The sequence below is a fragment of the Rhinoraja longicauda genome, chromosome 1 (genome assembly GCF_053455715.1).
Source record: "Rhinoraja longicauda isolate Sanriku21f chromosome 1, sRhiLon1.1, whole genome shotgun sequence".
Taxonomy (NCBI): domain Eukaryota; kingdom Metazoa; phylum Chordata; class Chondrichthyes; order Rajiformes; family Arhynchobatidae; genus Rhinoraja; species Rhinoraja longicauda.
This window is the reverse complement of record NC_135953.1, coordinates 13,573,019-13,591,701: the sequence shown is the minus strand read 5'-3', so window position 1 is coordinate 13,591,701 and position 18,683 is coordinate 13,573,019. Positions and strand designations below refer to the sequence as shown.

The following is an 18,683-nucleotide window of genomic DNA, read 5'->3' as shown; positions in this document are numbered from 1 at the left end:
TATCATTTTTGACAGTCTTTTGTGTGCGCCCATGCATTTGGATGGTTGCAGCTTTTTAAAAATATTATATACTGAGTGATTGAAATCTAAAACGTGGCCTTTATTATCAGAGAAAAAAGTCTGATTTAACGGTGGTGCATTTCCTAAAAAGTGCATTCTTGGACAAGGTGCATTTGATGATGCTTGTTTTTGCAAAGATTTATTAACTATACAGTGATGGATTTAACTCTTTTTTAAAAAAGCGTTACCACTCATGATTAGGTTTTTTTCTGAGATGCAGTGTTGGAGAAGTGTCAGCTTTATCCATAGCTCGTCCCCTCCCTCTCCAAGGCGCACGTTCTTTGCTGAGCCGCATGACATTTCAGGGTTACAATGCTTTCTAATTTTTTTTTGTTTGAGATGAAAAATATGAAAACCTACATATATTTTTTGAATGAAGGTGCAATTGATGTTCGTTCAGTGAATGCTGGCTGGGCCTTCAGGAATATTACAGGCCGCAGCGATTTTGCTAAGAGGGAATAATGACATATACAAAGGAAGATCTTTTGCAAAAGCCTGCTTCTTTTATTTCGATTGCAGCGTTCTCAGCTGACAGAGGAGACGTGCCGGTTATTTCCAGCTCCTCGCCTCTCATTCCCCCAGCAGATACTTACGATATCGGTTTGTGGGGGATGCTCAATCTGCTGTATTCATTCCTCGTCTGTTACTGGTGACTTTTTCCACTGTGGGAAATTTCCGGTGGGGTTTGACATTCCTGTTTTTGTTTTAATTCTCACTCATCCTTTCAAGTAAGTGTGATTTTTAATTTTAATTGCTTCATTCCTCTCACTGAATTTAAGCGTTTTAATATTGTATTCGGAATAAGGTTTTTCTGTTGAAAAGTGAGAGACGAAATTGTATTTTTTTCCAATGTGATAAGTGGTTGCGTTTCCCAACTGGATCCAGGAATTCTTAAACTGGATAATTTGTACAGTAATGTTTTTGAGTCGGCACCAGTGAAACTGCAATACTGTTGTACTTTTTCACGATTTGTATATTTGGTTGCAACTTTATTTAAGAAAACAAGTTTTGTTTATTGGCTAGTCATTGTAAATTTCACAGTGTCAGTTTGTAAACAGGTTAAACAATATGTAGAATGTCATATAATTTGGATACTGAATTTATTATTGTCAACACATAAGATAACTTTTCCAGAATGTCGTCGAAGTAATTCTATCTGTAGTTTGGATGAGAACTCAGATATGAGCCAATGGCTGAATGCTTATATTTCATTTTATAATGATTTAAATAGAGACTTGCACACAAACTGACCTCCCCATTAACGCTTGAATTTCCATTTCTCTTAAATTCTATAACCATAGACCTACATTACACCTTGCGCTATTGGGTTATGTTTTCTGTATAAAGAATTTTTTTTCCCCCATAAATTTCTTATCTACTAGATTAGAGATCATCTAACAGTTGCAACCATTAGTTACACCTGCAGTAGAAATATCTTTATTATTTACATAGGGTGTAAGCTTCTTGACAATGCTGTACAATACATTGAGGGTCAGTGTAATGTTTGTGTAATTGGATGAGAATCCAGAAGATTGGACCAATGGCGCAGAGACTTTGGTTCAGAACCAGTAATGAAACTGACTTAAAAATGGTCATCATGAAACTACTAAAAGATTCACTTCGTTTTTAGAGATACAGAATGGAAACAGGCCCTTTAACCCACAGAGTCCTCGTCGACCATCGATCAAAGATACACTACAAAATTTTCGCTTTTTTTTTTGCACCACACCGAAAGTCTCGAGCTTTTCCAAGAAACTCATTACCTGCCTTTGACAAGAGGAGGAAGATTTAATGGGAACCCGAGGGGTAACTTTTGCACTAAACGGTCCGTAAATCCACTCAAGGGTGTCAATACACAACAGTCAAGATTCCGTGTGTTTCTCTAATACACCAACGTGTGTGTATTCGTGCACGAATCATGCTGACCAATAGAGTTAGTCGGCTTGGCACAATTCGTCCATGCCAACCAAGATGTTCCATTCACCACTGCAGTAACACACACCTGCAATGACTAATTTACCCATGCTGCTCTTCTGCAATAAAGGTAGGATTTTATTGTCTTCTAGTCATATGGTTCCTTATCTGTTACCAGAGAGAATATTAAAAATCTGCGTGAGCCTAAATGATTGATTACCCATGAGCAGAATAGATAGGGTGAATGCACAGTCTTTTATCCAGGATAGGAGGATCAAGAAGCAGAGGTTTAAGATAAGAAGAGGAAGCTTTAATAGGAGCCTGAGGGACAACATTTTCACTCAACGGTCCGTATACCCACTCAAAGGTGGTGGGTATCCGTACCGAGCTGCCAGAGAAGGTAGTTGAGGCAGATACTATAAACAGCATTTAAAAGACACTTCAGTATAGGTTTGTCGATAAGAATGGACGAAACGTTGGCAAATGGGACGAGCTTAGATGGGGCATCTTGGTTGGCATGCTCGAGTCGAAGGGCCTGTTTCCATGTTGTACGACTCTATGACTTTCCTTTGCCTCACATGGCTACCTTGGATACATCTCATTAGTTCTCAGGGATTTATCATCTCTAATCCTACTAAGATGTCAAATACCTTTTTACTGATAGGTTGTTTTAGAATTTCATTTTCTGCTTTCTCAAGAACTTAAAGAAAACATAACGAAGATTTATGAGGATGTTGCCAGGATTCGAGGGCCTGAGCTATAGGGAGTGATGTACTAAATCATGAGAGGAAGAGATCGGGTAGACACACAAGAGTCTCTTGCCCAGAGCAGGGGAATCGAAAACCAGCGTTCATAGGTTTATGGTGAGGGGAGAAAGATTTAATAGGAACCTGAAGGGTACCATTTTCACACAAAGTGTGGTGGGTGTATGGAAGAGCTGCTGGAGGAGGTAGTTGAGGCAGGTACTATCATAATGTTTAAGAAACATTTAACTAAGTACATGGATAGGACAGGTTTGGAGGGATATGGGACAAATGTGGGACAAGTGTAGATGGGACATGTTGGTCGGTGTGGCCAAGTTGGGCCAAAGGGCCTGTTTCTTCGCTGAAAGAATCCATGACTAACTATTCCTTGAAGACCTCACCTTATCCTCTTAGTTCCACACACAGATTGCATTAAGGAGTATAACCTTTTCCCTTGGTTATCCCCTTGCCTGGAAAAAACATAAAATGATTTGGGATTATCCTTAACCTTGATCACCAGTGGTATTTTTATGTCTTCTTTTTGCCATACCATTTATTTACATACCTCCAACTTTACATATTAGACTCATTTTAATTTCCTAATATCGGCCTTATGCATTTTTAAACAAAATCCAGCCTTTATGTCCCTCGAAATCCAGCGATGGCTGGATTCCCCCCCCCCTACAGTAAAACACATTGGCCCAAATTTGCCAGCATTGCATGAAGGTGATTTATGGTCTACATTTGTGTAGTAATTTGGACTCTACTTTAGAACTTTGAGCTCACTTTTTTGGAATTGCAGATCTTGATCAAATGGAATAGGACTGAAATCAACCTGGCAATTAATCAAATGTCAGGGTTTATTCCAAAGGTAAAGTGGCATTCAATGAAATTATGAGTAGTGGCATTTTTTAATTACTATACTAAATCCTGTAATGGGGCATAATAAGATGAGTAGTAATCCATTTAATTGATGACTGCTTAGGTTGATACCTTCAAGGGTTTTAAGCTCACGTCAAGGTCATTGAACTGAACTCATTTGAGCTTGGCTTTAAATGTTTGGATATTTAAGCCTCTATCTGAGTGACATCTACAGCAAATGTGCTGAAAGGCTCAAGAGGAAGAGAAATTAACTTTTTATGTACATCTCTGAAGTGTTCAATGACAGTCAATCAGACCACCAATGTAAATTTCCTGCCAGCCTAATCTTTCAAAGGATAAGGTCATAAACTGGAATACATTGTAGGTCACATGAGTGGACAAGAAATTGGCAAATTTACACCCTTGGTTAAAAAGGATAGCATCAGGCAATACAGAGGTATCAGTTTTAATGTCAGTTCCCCTAATTATTTCTAATAGGCACTTGGAGAAGTTGATAAGGAAGAGCCAATGGAGATGGTTTGGAAGATTGTTTAACTAATTATTTTTAAAGTAACTAGGTTGATGAAAAAATATATAGTTGGTGTCCTCTGTGAGGGTTTTAAGAATGCATTTGGCAATATTTAACAGAAAAGGATGGTCGGCATGTCAGAAGCATATATTATATATAATTACTAAAAGTCTCATCTTGTTAATATATATATATTTTACCTGAAGTACAGCTAAAACGGTACACGGTAGTGTGACAATTTTACGCCCACCTTACTCACCATTGGCCTGCAGTTCAAATGGTTGTGATATTTTAACATTTTTTCACTTTTAAACATTTTTAAACTTTAAAAAAACACTTTTTAAACTTTAATAAATTTGATTGCCTCTACCACCTCGTCCCCACATGGCATCCTGATTGGCTACCTCCGTGCTTGACGTTACAATGGGAACCCAACGGGTCCACGCGTGCGCAGTTGGGCCTGTTGATCTAATACTTATGAAGTTGGCCGCCGGATCCGAGCGTGCGCAGTTGGGGGAGGGTTGCTGTTCGAAAGGGGGCGGGGACGGGAGTGGCGGCCAATGAGGGGGAGTGAGGAGAGCTTTCCTGCGCACAAGGCCGGAGAGTGAATGGCTCCCTCTCCCCTTTTTTCTCCCCCCTCGCCTGCCCCCGATCACAGGGGAGTTTTAAGGGGGGTTGAGGGAGGATGAAGTGGGTGAGTGTCGTCAGTTGGGGGATGGTTGCCGGGCCCGCGGGAGAGGTTTGGATGGAGGGTTGTTGGGCCCGCAGGAGAGATTTGGGCCCAATGGATTCACGCCCGGCTTGTATGAACTTAAAAGTCTACTTGTAGCCTTATGTTGAACATATTGGCTTAAATATCAATTTCCTCCTCAAGGGTGAACCATGTTTGCAGTGTGGATGATCTATAGGATGGCTGTAGGAATATAGGAGCAGGGCAGCTTCCTTTTGAGCCTCCTTCATTATTAATCAAGATTGAAGCAAATTTTCTACCTTAACTTCGCTGTCCCTGAGGGGAGACCACATGGAGATTTATAAAATCATGAGGGACATAGATATGGTGGACGTTTCCGGTCGAGACCCTTCTTCAGACTTCTCTCCTGAGATGCTGCCTGACCTGCTGAGTTACTCCAGCATTTTGTGATACCTTCGATTTTGTACCAGCATCTGCAGTTATTTTCCTCCACTAGATATGGTGGATATATTTTTCCCATTGTTGTGGAATCTAAAATTAGAGGGCATAGCCGTGGATGAGTGGAAAGGTTTAAAAGATCTGAAAAGTATGGGTATATGGAACAAGCTGCCAGTTGAGGCTAGTAAAATTCTTGTGAAGACATTTTGACAGGTACATGGATGGGAAAGTTTTAGAAGGATATGGACCAAGCACAGGCAAATGGGATTAATCTAGATAGACATCTTGATTGGCATGGATGAGTTGGGCAGAAGGGCCTCTGAATGTGCCATATAATCCATAAATCTGTAAATGAGACATTAACTTAAAGGCAAAATGTGGTAATAAATGTTGTTTTTGATTCTAGAGAATGGTAACATGGGTGTTCCCCAGCATAATGCTGGACCACTGCCTTTTTGATTTTATATTAAAGACTTGCACAAGTGAGAGCAGGGTAAATTTTCCACATTTGTGAATAACTGAACAGGTGAGGAAGCTGACATTGATGGGCTAGCAAAATGTTAAGACAAGCTGTAGATGATGCACCCTGGCGGAAAGAATGAGAGACAATATAGATGGAATAGCATTGTTTTAAAAGGTGTGCAAGAAAAGTGAAGTTGTTGTCAATGTGTATTAATCCTTAGAAGTGACATTACATTTTAGGAAAGAGGTTAGTAAAATTTATGGGATCCTGGATTCATAAATAGTGCCAGAAATGTGTAAAAGCACGGAAATAAACCTGGTTCAACTTAGTTTGAGGACAGGCATTTTAGATTTAGGTTTATTACCATGTGTACTGAACTACAGTGAAAAGCTTTGTTTTGCATGCTATCCAAACAGATCAGATGATGCTCTACATGAATCAATTAAGTCAATCTCAAGTATAACAAATAGAGCAAATGGGAAGATACAGAGTGCAGAATATAGTTCTCAGCATTATAGCACATCGGTTCCATATACATAGAACAGGTGTCAAGGGTTGTGGGGAAAAGGCAGGAAAATGGAATTAGGAGGCAGAGATCAGCCATGATTGAATGGCAGAGTAGACTCGATGGGCTGAATGTCCTAATTTTACTCCTATAAATTTGTGAACCGTGAACACAGTCCAATGTCTGCAATGGGGTAGAAGTGACTCAACATTACCATAGCTTATTGAAGGACAGTGCAGAAGCCTGATAAGATGGACAAAGCTGTTCCTGAGTCTGGTGATGGATGATTTCAAGTCGTTCCTTCTGTCATTCAGGGGCATGGAGAAGACACATCTTTGATTATGTTGGTTGCTTTTTCAAGTAAGTATGAAGTGTAGATGAAGTGGGAACTCTATCTGTGTAACATCATAACTCTGCAATTTCTTGCGATTATGGGCAGAGTGGTTCCCAAATCAAGCTGTGATGCAACCCGACAGTATGCTTTTTATGGTGTGTCTGTAGAAGTTTGTAAGAGTCATTGGAGACATGCTGAATTTCCTCCGTCTCCTCAAGAAGTAGAAGCTTTGGTTTGCTTTCTTGGCTGTTGCATCAATGTGATTGGTCCACGACAGATCATTGGTAATATCAACGCCAAGGAACATGAGGGTCTCATCCTCGTAGGTGTTCCAGAAATCCGTTTACGATTAGGGAGATGGTTTCTTCTGTGGACCTGTTGTCATGTGAAGCAAACTGCGGTGCAACAAGGCTGGCTGGGAGGTTGGAGTTAATGTACGCTATCACCACTCTCTTGAAGCACTTCATGATGATGATTATCAGAGCCACAGTTTAGTTTAGAGATACAGCGCGGAAACAGGCCTCTCTTCCCACGGAGTCCATGTATGCCAGCGATCCCTGCACGTTTATACTATCCTACACACACTAGGAACAATTTACAATTATGCCAAGCCAATTAACCTGCAAACCTGTACGTCTTTGGAGTGTGGGAGGAAACCGGAGATCCCGGAGAAAACCCACGCAGGTCACGGGGAGAACGTACAAACTCCATACAGACAGCACCCGCAGTCAGGATCGAACCTGGGTCTCTGGAGCTGTAAGGCAACAACTCTACCGCTGTACCACCATGCTGCCCTGGATAATAGTAATGAATGCATGATACCTTAATGTTCTTTTCTGTGGCCACGAGTGAGAGCCCAGGATGGTGTTTCTGGTGCCACTGTTAAGGATGTGAATGTTGTTCCTGGTGATAGTGTCAAGCACATGTTGGAGTGGGCACTGGACATTCTGAAAAGGGAAGGTTAGCAGCCAGAAGTCGTGGTTCACATTGATACCAAGGCATAGTTAGGAATCCCATGACTCGGTCTGAAAAGGGACTTGACGCAAAACATTTCCCATTCTTTCTTTCCAGAGATACTGCCTGTCTTGCTCAGTTACTCCAGCATTTTGTGTCTTTCTTCTGATATTGATGTTAATGTGAGTAAATTCAGTAGAAAGGACAGATAGGAAAAAGGCAGAGTAAGGTCAAAGTAAGGTCTGCAGGTCTGTACTGCATTTATTTTAATGCAAGAGGCCTGACAGGTAAGGCAAATGAACTCAGAGTGTGGACTGGTACATGGTATATTACAAGGTATGGAAATGCAAGAATTGCCATACAAGACCATAATGCAATCAGTCAGGATACTTTCTACAGTGCATTTCAGAGATTTGTTGAGTATTCGATGGGATGCCTTATTTTTCTTTAAATTCTTAGAGATTCTGGTGTGACTGCTTCATGTTTACATTGACGAGAAACAGATTATCCAAGACAGGTTATGGGACAATAGACAATAGGTGCAGGAGGAGGCCATTCGGCCCTTCGAGCCAGCACCGCCATTCAATGTGATCATGGCTGATCATTCTCAATCAGTACCCCGTTCCTGCCTTCTCCCCATACCCCCTGGGAGTGGTCAACACTAAGAAATTTGAAATTGCTGAGTCTTTCCACCTCTGACCCACCTATGAAAATTGGCACCCAGTCTCCCGACTTTCCCTTCCTGAAGTCAACAGTTAGATTCCGTCAGCTGCCGATGCTCCAGAGAAAATCATTTTGTCCAGCCTATCCTTATAGTTAATACCCTCTAATTCAGTCATCATCCTGGTAAATCTCATCAAATATGCACTCTCTCCAAAGCCTCAACATCCTTCCTGTAATAGGGTGACCAGAATAGCGCTTAATACTCCAAATGCAGCCCAACCAAAGTCCTTGAAAGAACCTATGTGACTTGTTCAATATCCGGACCAATGAAGACAAGCATATCATATGACTACTTTTTGCACTCTCTCTACTTGTGTTGCAACTTTCAGGAAGCTATGGGCTCTGGACCCGTTATCATATGCCTACATTTTGCACTCTCTCTACTTGTGTTGCAACTTTCAGGAAGCTATGGGCTCTGGCCCCGAAGTCTCTCTGTACATCATTGCATTTGAGAATCTGATCATCAACTGTATACATTTCACAGCTTTACTGCAACTCCATCAATTTTTGTGTTGTCTAAAAACTTGCTAACTCACCCATTTACCTTTTCACCCATATGTATATACACAGACACAGGTGTACACGCACGCACGCACACACACATCACAACGACAAGGATCCCAACACCACTGTTCACAGAATTCTAGCCAGAATAACACATTTCTTCCAATACCATCCGTTTTCTAATTTAGTGTAGTTTATTATCACGTGTACTGAGGTACAGTGAAAAGCTTTTTGTTGCGTGCTATCCAGTCAGCAGAAAAACTATACGTGATTACCCACAAGCCGCCCACAGTGTACAGATACAGGATAAAGGGAATAACGTTTAGTGCAAGATAAAATCTAGAAAGTCCGACTAAAAATAGTCTGAGGGTTTCCAATGAGATAGATGGTAGCACAGGACTGCTCTGTAGTTGGTGATAGGATGGTTCAGTTGCCTGACAACAACTGTGAAGAAACTGTCCCTGAATCTGGAGGTATGCGTTTTCACGCTTCTGTACCTCTTTCCTGATGGGAGAGGGGAGAAGGGGGAATGTGAAGGGGTGAGAACCATCCTTGATTATGCTGGTGGCCTTGCCATGGCAGCATGAAGAGTAGATGGAGTAAATGGAAGGGAGGTTAGTTTGCGTGATGTTCTGGGTTGCATCCACTCCTTTTACTCCTATATATTTACTCCTAGGAACTTGAAGCTTTCAACCATCTCTATTTCGACATCCTCAATGTATACCAGGGTATGTGTACCACTTTCCTTCCTGAAGCCAATCATGATTGTCTGTACGAGATTCTCAATATCCTTCCTGTTCTCCGTCTCATCATTATTTGATATCTGTCCCACCATGGTGGTGTCATCCGAGTATTTGTACATTGAGTTGGATTTGTACTTGGCTACACAATCGTGGGCATATGAGGATTAAACAAGGGGGCTGAGAACACATCCTTGTGGTGCATTTGTGATGAGGATTATTGGAGAGGATGATTCGTCAGCTATCCTCACTGATTGTGGACTGTTGGTCAGGAAGTCGAGGATCCAGTTGCACAGATGAGTGCTGACTCCAAGTTCCATGCATTTGGAGATGAGCTTGGATAGGATTTGGATAGCCAGTTCTGAATTAAAAACTACCAAATCTCCATGGATCCCATGCATCTAAATGTTCTGGATCAGCCCATCATGAGGGACTTTATCAAAGCTATACTAAAGTCCATGGAGCCAACATCCATTGTCACATCCTCATCAACCACTTTTGATACATCCTCCAAAAACTCAATCAAGATATCACCTGCATGCACAAAGCCATGCTGACCGTTTCAAATTTTGGTAGATCCCATTCATACAAATTCTCTCCAATTCCTTCCTAACCACTGATGTGAGATTTACTGGTCCATACATTCCTGGATTATCTCTATTTTCTTTTTAAACAAAGGAACAAATCTGGCATCCTTTCCAGCTCTTCGGGACCTCACTTGTGGCTCGAGAATACAAACATCTTCAAGGCCCCATCAATCTTTGTTATCTGCAATAGATCCCATCAGGCCCTGGAGACTAATCCATTTTAATGCTTTCAGGAGACCCAATACTACCACCTTTGTGATCTCAAAATGCCGTAGTATTTTTGTGTACCCCATACTGATTTCATGACCTTTCTTGATGAATACAGATACAAAGTTATTTTTAAGTACCTTGCTAACATTCTCTGATTCCAATCAGAAATTCTCTCCTCTATCCTTGAGTGGTCATACCCTTTCCCAAGTTAATCTCTTTTTCAATATGTATATAAAATGCCTCGGGATTCTCTTTAGTCATTCTTGCCAATAACATTTCACAGCCCCCTTTGGTCTCCTAATTCCCTGATTGAGTTTGTTGCTTCCTTTATATTCTCCAAAGGTGCTGTATGATTTAATCTTCTTGAACCTCACATATGCTTACTTTTTTTTTCTCCAAGTTTACAACCTCTCACATCATTTAGGATTCACTTACCTTGCCATCCTTGTTCCTCTTCCTTACTTGAACATGCCATTCCTGAACTCTGATCAGTTGGTCTTTAAGCAACTCCTACATGTCACGTGGACTTAGCCAATAACAGGTGCTCCCAATTTATACTCCCCAGCTCTTAGTTTATAAGGTTGTAGTTTGGCCTCCTGCAATTTAGTAATTTTCCTCAAGGTACAGATGTATACTTTTTCATAACCGTTTGAGAACTAAAGGAGTCGTGATCACTGTTCTCAAAGTGCTCTCCCACTGAAAAGCTTATTACCTGGCCAGGCTCATTTCCTAATGCAAGGTCCAGGACGGTCCCTCCACTAGTTGGACTATCCACATATTGTTTCATGAAACTCTTTTGGATATACCTAACAAACTGCCCCATCTAAACCTCTTGCACTAAGGAAGTCCCAGTCAATATTGGTCAAGTTAAAGTCATTCACTATGACAACCCTGTTGCTTTTATACCTTTCCATAATCTGCATTTCCGTTGTTCTATTCCTGCTTGCTATTGGGGTCATCTGTAATGTAATGCTGTCAGAGATGTTACAGCTCTATACATGATGTTTTAGTGGATGAAGTCTCCTGCATGTCCTCTACGTGGAGCTATGTCGTTCTCCTTGATTAGTCGTGCAACTCCTCTACCTTTTACTTCTTTCTCTCTCATGTAATGGTCACAACATGATAGTTCCATGCACTGATCCAAACTCTAAATTCATCATCTTGGACAGGTTGTGAGAGTGGGCAGAGAAGTGGCAGATGGAATATAGTGTAGCAGTGTGGAGTCATGTATTTTGGTGGTACTAAAAAAGGAGTACGCTATTTTCTAAATGGGGAGAGAATCCAGAAATTGTAGGTGCAAAGAGACTTGAGAGCACTGGTGCATGATTCCCAAAAAGTTAATTTGCAAGTCGAATCGGTAGTAAGGAAGGCAAACGCAATGCTAGCATTTATTTCCAAAAGGGCGAGAATACAAAAACAGGGATGTGATGCTGAGGCTCTATAAGGCACTGGTCATGCTGCATTTGGAGTATTGTGAGCCATTTTGGGCACCATATCTGAGGGAGGATGTGCTGACTCTGGAGAGGATCCAGAGGAGGTTTACAAGAATGATCCCAGGAATGAGTGAGTTAACATATGATGAGTTTTTGACGGCACTGGGCCTGTATTCGCTGGAGTTTAGAAGGATGAGCATTGACCTCTTTGAAGCTCACGGAATAGTGAAAGGCTTAGATAGAATGGATGTGGAGAGGATGTTTCCACTAGTGGGATAGTCGAGGACCAGAGATCATTGCCTCAAAATTAAAGAATGTTCTTTTAGGAAGGAGATGAGGACGAAATTCTTTAGTCAGAGGGTGGTGAATCTGTGGAATTCTTTGCCACAGAAAGCTGTGGAGAGCAAACTAATGGATATTTTTAAGGCAGAGATAGATGGATTCTTGATTAGTATGGGTGTCCAGGGCTATGGGGAGAAGGCAGGAAAATGGGGTTAGGAGGGAGAGACAGATCAGCCATGATTGAATGACGGAGTAGACTTGATGGGTCGAATGGCCTAATTCTGCTCCTCTCACTTATGACCTTAACCTGTCCCTGCCTGTCCTTCCTTTGAGACTCACTTATCATAATTCTATCATACAATCAGTCCATCCACTTGCTGATTTGATGCTCTGGATACCAACTGTGGCCAAATTGAAGCAAACTACAAACTGCCAGAGGAAACCAGCAAGTCGAGCAGCTTCTGTGGAAGGGGAAACAAGCAGTTCTTCCAGGTGAGATGGAGGTTCACGTGCACCTCCTCTAACCTCATCTACTGCATTTGGTGTTCCTAATGTGGCCTTCATTGTTGAGACCGAGCATAGAGCCATTGACCGTTATGCTGAACTCTTGCTTTCAACTTGCCAAGGCCTATGGGATCTTCCAGTTGTTCACCATTTTAACTCTCCTTCCCATTCCCATTCTGAGCTTTCTATCCTGTGCATCCTCCATTGCCGTTGGGAGCCCACACACTAACTGGAGGAACAGGATTCATATTCTGCTTGTGCAACTTAGAATCTAGCAGTATGAATATTAAATTGTCAGTTTTTAGATCACTAACCGCAAACCCCCACACCGTTGAAATTTTGTTTCGGATCGAGACTCAGGACTGAGAGTGGAGAGAGAAGATACCCAGTATAAAAAGAACAGGGGAAGGGTGAGACAGGGGCCGTTAGGTAATAAGTGGACTGGGGAGGGGTTAAGGACAAAGGGAGAATGAGAGATGTTTTAAAGAGCAGGTGTTTTAAGTACAGTCAAGGCACATTCCTGCAAAGAGATAGGGGATATCATATCATATATATACAGCTGGAAACAGGCCCAGCGATCCCCGTACACTAACACTATCCTACACCCACTAGGGACAAAAAAATTTTTTTTACATTTACCCAGCCAATTAACCTACATACCTGTACGTCTTTGGCTTGGTTAGGTTGGGGGGGAATTTGATGGGTAATATAGCTAAAATAGTGAGAACTAATATTTTGAAAGAAATGTGTGCCTCATGAACAGAACTTTTTCTATCCTAGAACTGGTCCCAGTTCGCCAAGAACATATTGTGCCCACCTGTGCTATCTTTAACTACACATTAATCTTCTTGATCATGGTATTTCTATTCTTGCTACCATATGGCACTGGGATAATCTACTTGTTAAACTGATTTCTTAAACTCTGATTGTCAGAGCCCACCTTTTTCTTATCAGTCATTGGATGTTGAATAAATCACAACTTTTGTCTCCTTGGCACTCGGGACTGTTATCATCCCAAATAATGTTTAATACTGAGTACATTCTTGAGAGGTATATGCAGACAAAATATTTCTGTACTTCCCTCTCTTTCTTGAATTCACACTCAGGTTGAATTGGAATACACTTTGAAATATGCCTCCTGGAAGATACGATCCAGGAAAGTGTTGAGACCCAAAATTTTAGGTTGAACACCCTTTGCCAGAACTGAATGAGATGAAAGAAGCTTGTGAAGCTGCAGTGAGAGCATATCACTAATGGGTAAAACTGGATGACCAATGGAATAAGGTTACCCGGTGAATAAGTGAATGGTGGCAATGAGTGAGAAAACAAACTAAAAATCTTAGATGAAAGAATGTTGGAGTTGCAAAAAAACAGAGCAGGAGGATGTGCCTGACAGTCAGGCTGGTCATTTCGTCCACTCCCAGAAAAAATTAAAATGTGAGAAGGCTTTCAAACATACACGGTGAGCCAATATCACAGATGGGTGAGAAAGATTGAGCTGGAGGGATACAGGAAAAATAAGCATTTGGGACAGATTAAATTGCTCTGATGGGGTGAGCAGCTTTAAATACCTGGGAGTCCATATCACAGAGGATCTGACATGGACAACACACATTGCCGCACTGGTGAGTAAGGCAAGGCAGCGCCTTTACCACCTCAGACAGTTGAGGAACTTCAGAGTCTCTCTGAGGATCCTTCAGTGCTTCTACTCTGGGGCTGTAGAAAGCATCTTGTCCGGAAACATCACAATCTGGTTTGGGAATAGCTCTGCCAAGGACAGGAAGGCTCTGCAGAGAGTAGTGCGTTCGGCTGAACGCACTATGGGAACTACACTCGCCCCCTGCAGGACTTATACATCAGGAGGTGCAGATCCAGAGCCAGCAACATTATGGGGGACCCCTACCACCCCAGCAACGGACTGTTTCAGCTGCTACGGTCAGGCAAACACCTCCGATGTCACGCTGTGAAAACAGAGAGGATGAGACGGAGTTTCTTCCCACAGGCCATCAGGACTGTTAACTCTCATATCACCAGGGACTAATTTAGTTTACTGTATTAATTTATTTTTTGTAAAAAAAAAAATCTATTCTGTTTTGTAGTTTTAGCACAATCCGCAGGCGTTGCCACTTTCATTTTACTGCACATCTTGTATATGCATGTGACAAATAAAGTTGACTTGACTTGACTCGATGGAAGTTGACAAGCCAAATGTCTGTCTCCTGAAGGAAGCAAGTGTGTATCGAAAACAGAATTGGGGAGAAAAATCATCCTGCATTTTATAATGCAAAAATTGGAAGAAATAAATGTTTAGACCACAATGCATCATCAATTTTGCTCTTGTCCTCTGGGCTTAATTTTTTTTAAACAGTATGTTGCTGGATTTTTCTTTTTTGTCTGTATATTCAGACAATAGTAAATTTAGTCTTTGAAGTTTCTCATCCAATTGTTTCACAGAGTCACTACTTCAGAAACATATTTGTTGCATTTCTCCAAAAGGTTTTCCTCAAAGGTTTCCCCAAAAGGTTAACTGGCCTTCTGCTGATTTACTATATTTTTATTTTGAGTCAAACGCATCCGTTGAGCTACTTACTTTCCTGCTTTTAGCAAATTAAGGTTTGATTCTTACGCCCAGGTTTAACCTACTATCACCAGAGTAACTCCCGAACACAAGCAGCTACTTTTTAAATCTCTCGCTCTGCTCAGCTGTTCATTCGACAGTGAGATAATGAAAGAGACCAGCTAAGATGTATTGCTGGTATTTCACCCTGCAGTAAACCTTTTATTTCTACCATTGCTCTAAATTTAATATTCAATAAGTTTCCTTTTTCAAAGTTGGTTTGATCGTCTCTCAATTTAATCATGTTACTTCTGGTTTTTGTACCTTGGTTCTTGTTTTTTAAGTGGAAATATATTCTGCAGATGTTGGAAATCTGGAGAAAAAAAAAGTAGGGCATTCTGGAAACAGATTAAAGCAGGTTAAATACCATCAATGTGTAATGAAACAGTTTGAATGATTTTGGTCACCAACACTTCATCAGCCTTGTGTTCATCAATTCTGATGCGTTTGATCTGAAAACTATTGCTGGAGGAGACGAGAGGTTGTTGGGACTGACAGAATTTTTCACAATTTCTTGGGTAAAGTGCCAGAGTACAATAGAGGAAAATAGTGAATGTGATATGTTTACTCGAGAAGAATAGCAGGAATATGCCAGGTTATTTTGTGTCAATAAATATAATCATGGTGCTCAAATATGTAGCTCTGGAACATACAGTTATATTTATTTGCATTATGGTTGGTTTCAATTCATTTTCCATGGTTTACAAGGGATATTCATCAACTTCTAGTTAAACTTTGAAATGAAGCTATAAATCCTTAGCCATGTGGCAACATAATCAGTCATGAAAACTTCCACCTGAGGCACCTCCTAAGCCTGACCAGAAATGCTATTCATAGATTTTGTATCTTTGATCTTTGAAGAGTTGCTCTGATTAATTGCCTACCAGCCTTTTGTAGCTTTATGTATGTCAGTGGTCTTGGTGAATGATCATGTGGAGTCCATCAAAACATCAGACCTTTCTGTGAACAATGTGCATCGTAGGACATTAACTGTGTTGTTGAGAAAATGGCATAACTTTAATTGATATGTTATTATTTTATACAACCAGTTCAGATTGCACCTTTCTTGGCTTTGCTATGTTTACAGTATCTAGGAAATTTAGCATCATCCTACTGATCCTATTTGAATCATCCAGCCACCAAAGCGAGTATATAATTTCTTTCTTGAACTACTAAAACGGCAATCAATGCATTTATCCTCTTTAAGTAATTTTATATGAGGAATACCCAGTAGTCTATGCCATCCTTGCAGCACATTCATGGAAACATAGAAAATGAAAGCTGTAGAGCGCACTTTATCCATTTGAGCTTGCTTTTTCAGTTTGACCATGCTGAACATTTCATGTTGTTTTCCTGCTTTCACCCCATATTCCTGATATGTCTAGAGAGAAAAATAATTCACTAGTTATGAAAACTGGAAAGGACAGTGAAATATCCAAAATACTCAAAATACAGACTGGATATATTTTTCCTTTGAAAATATATTTCAAAATATTTCTGTATATTCAAATGAAAAATATATCTAGCCTGTTGAGCCCTTTGAGTATTTTGAATATTTCATTGTCCTTTCCAGTTTTCATAACTCTAGTGAATATAGGCCGAACAAATCCAATTCCTAAACCCGAACAAAAACCTGCCCACCTGTATCAACCTACTACTTGCCAGGTTTTGTCCTGGGTGGAGGGCTGAACACAAGACCCGTCAGACTGCGTCTACAGGGGGAAGCCGCCGAGCTGGTCCTTGCTCGGAGAACCCGGTGGACCTTGACCTGGAAAGGGAAGCCCGCTGAACTAATCCATGCACACGACCGGGAGGATGGAGCTGGCGACAATGGACGTGACCGGCGAGGAATGAGGCCAGTGGGGGAGAAGAGGAAATTGGAGTCTTGCCCGCGTCCTCGAGGTCGGCTGCGGGAGGCGGCCCTAGAGAACAAAGGTGAACAACACCTAGAGCGTGGACTGCACTTGGAAAATGGCGACAAAACAAGGTGCCTCATGCATGTGGAATCAGCGAGGTGGGACACTTTTATGTACAATTTATGAATCGGGGATGTCCTTAGATATAAGCAATACAGTACTGGACTGCTTGTAAGAAAATAATTTTACTGTGCTTTTGCACTTCGCACATGTGACAATAAAAGTGCCATTGACCTTTGACCCTCCTATCTTCCAGCTTTCTTCTCTCCCCCATCCACAATGCCTGATAAAAGGTCCCGACCTGAAACACCTCCTATCCATGTTCCCTGGGGAACATGTTACCTCCAGTAGCAGTTCAGGCATCCAAATAATTAGTCTGGTGATCATCCACTCTATGGCAAGTATATCTTTGGGAAAGAGACCAGACCTGTGCACAATATTCCAGATGCAGTCTAACCAAGGTTCTGTACAATTGGAGCAAGGCTCTCTTGCACTTCTTCTGCATCACTTGCCAAGAAGGCAAACGTATTAAATACCACCTTAACATTTTCTTGCACTGCTATTATTTTTCAGTGACTTGTATACAAGAACACCCAGGTCTATTTGTACTTCAATTTTTCTCCATCATTGTTTAATTGATAAAAAATAATTGTTTGTCCTATTGAAGCGGTACGGCTCAGGGAGGTGTTGTCGAGCATACAAGTGCATAGTTGCCTAAAAGTGAGTTGCAGATCGATAGGATTGTGAAGAAGACTTTTGACACGCTTGCCTCCAGTGAAGGAATTAAATAAAGAAGTTGGGACATTATGATACAGTTATCACTGTTAATTACCACTATTATCAGGCAATTGACCAATCTTCTCATGAGCTAGGGTGTGGTCCTGACCTCCCATCTACCTCATTGGAGATCTTTGAACTAAGGTTAATCAGACTTCATTGACTTTATCTTGCACTAAACAATATACAGTTTATCCTTTGTGCATTGTGGACGTCTTCTTTGAGTGCATAGCACACAAATAACAGCTTTAACTTGGTACACTTAACAATAATAAATTAACTAAACTAAAAAAAACTAAAGTTGAACAAGACATTGGTGGAATGTCGAGTAATTATCTAATTTTCGTCTAGGAAATTTGCTGTTGGAAAGATGCCATTAAGCTAGAAGAGGTGCAGATAAGACTTGCCAGGACTCGAGTGGTGAGCTGTAGGGAACGATTGGGCAGCTAGGACTTTTGATGCAATGTAGTCTGTTTTCTCAACTTACTGATCTAGAAAACCATTATCTGTCCACTCCATGGATTAATTCTCCACACTGTTATTGCTAATTTGGTTCACCTAATATAAATGTAACATTAATTCCCCAGTAACTATTCTATTACTCTTGATACTTGCATCACTGATCTCATAATTTATACTCTGTTCTGCATTGGTATTAATATTAGAGATTCTACATGCAACAACTAATATTTTCTGCTCCCTGCTGTTTCTTCACTCCATTGAAACGATTTTTACTGTTTGATTTTCTGAGCTAAGGTTCTTTCTTTCACTGCTTGAATCGCATTCTTGCACTTTGAGTTTGTTGCTTCTATTGAACTTTCCTAAACACCCCCACTACCTGTCCCCACACCTCCTCTAGGTGTTTGGTTTAATGGTTATTTACTGGCCTATTTATTCA

General features: G+C 41.0%; 1 protein-coding gene across 5 annotated transcripts in view; it reads left to right on the top strand.

The window, feature by feature from the left end:
* ctnna2 (catenin (cadherin-associated protein), alpha 2) overlaps window positions 1–18,683 on the top strand; it is a 1,150,825-nt gene that overhangs the window by 592 nt on the left and 1,131,550 nt on the right. For 2 of the 5 annotated variants that reach the window (XM_078407736.1, XM_078407551.1), the window contains exon 2: window positions 580–788. The exons of 2 other annotated variants lie outside the window; for them this stretch is intronic. The gene's annotated coding sequence lies outside the window, so the exon portion shown is untranslated. Of the gene's footprint in view, window positions 1–7; window positions 789–18,683 lie in introns of those variants that run through there. One more of the 5 variants, XM_078407645.1, reaches the window with a different exon arrangement.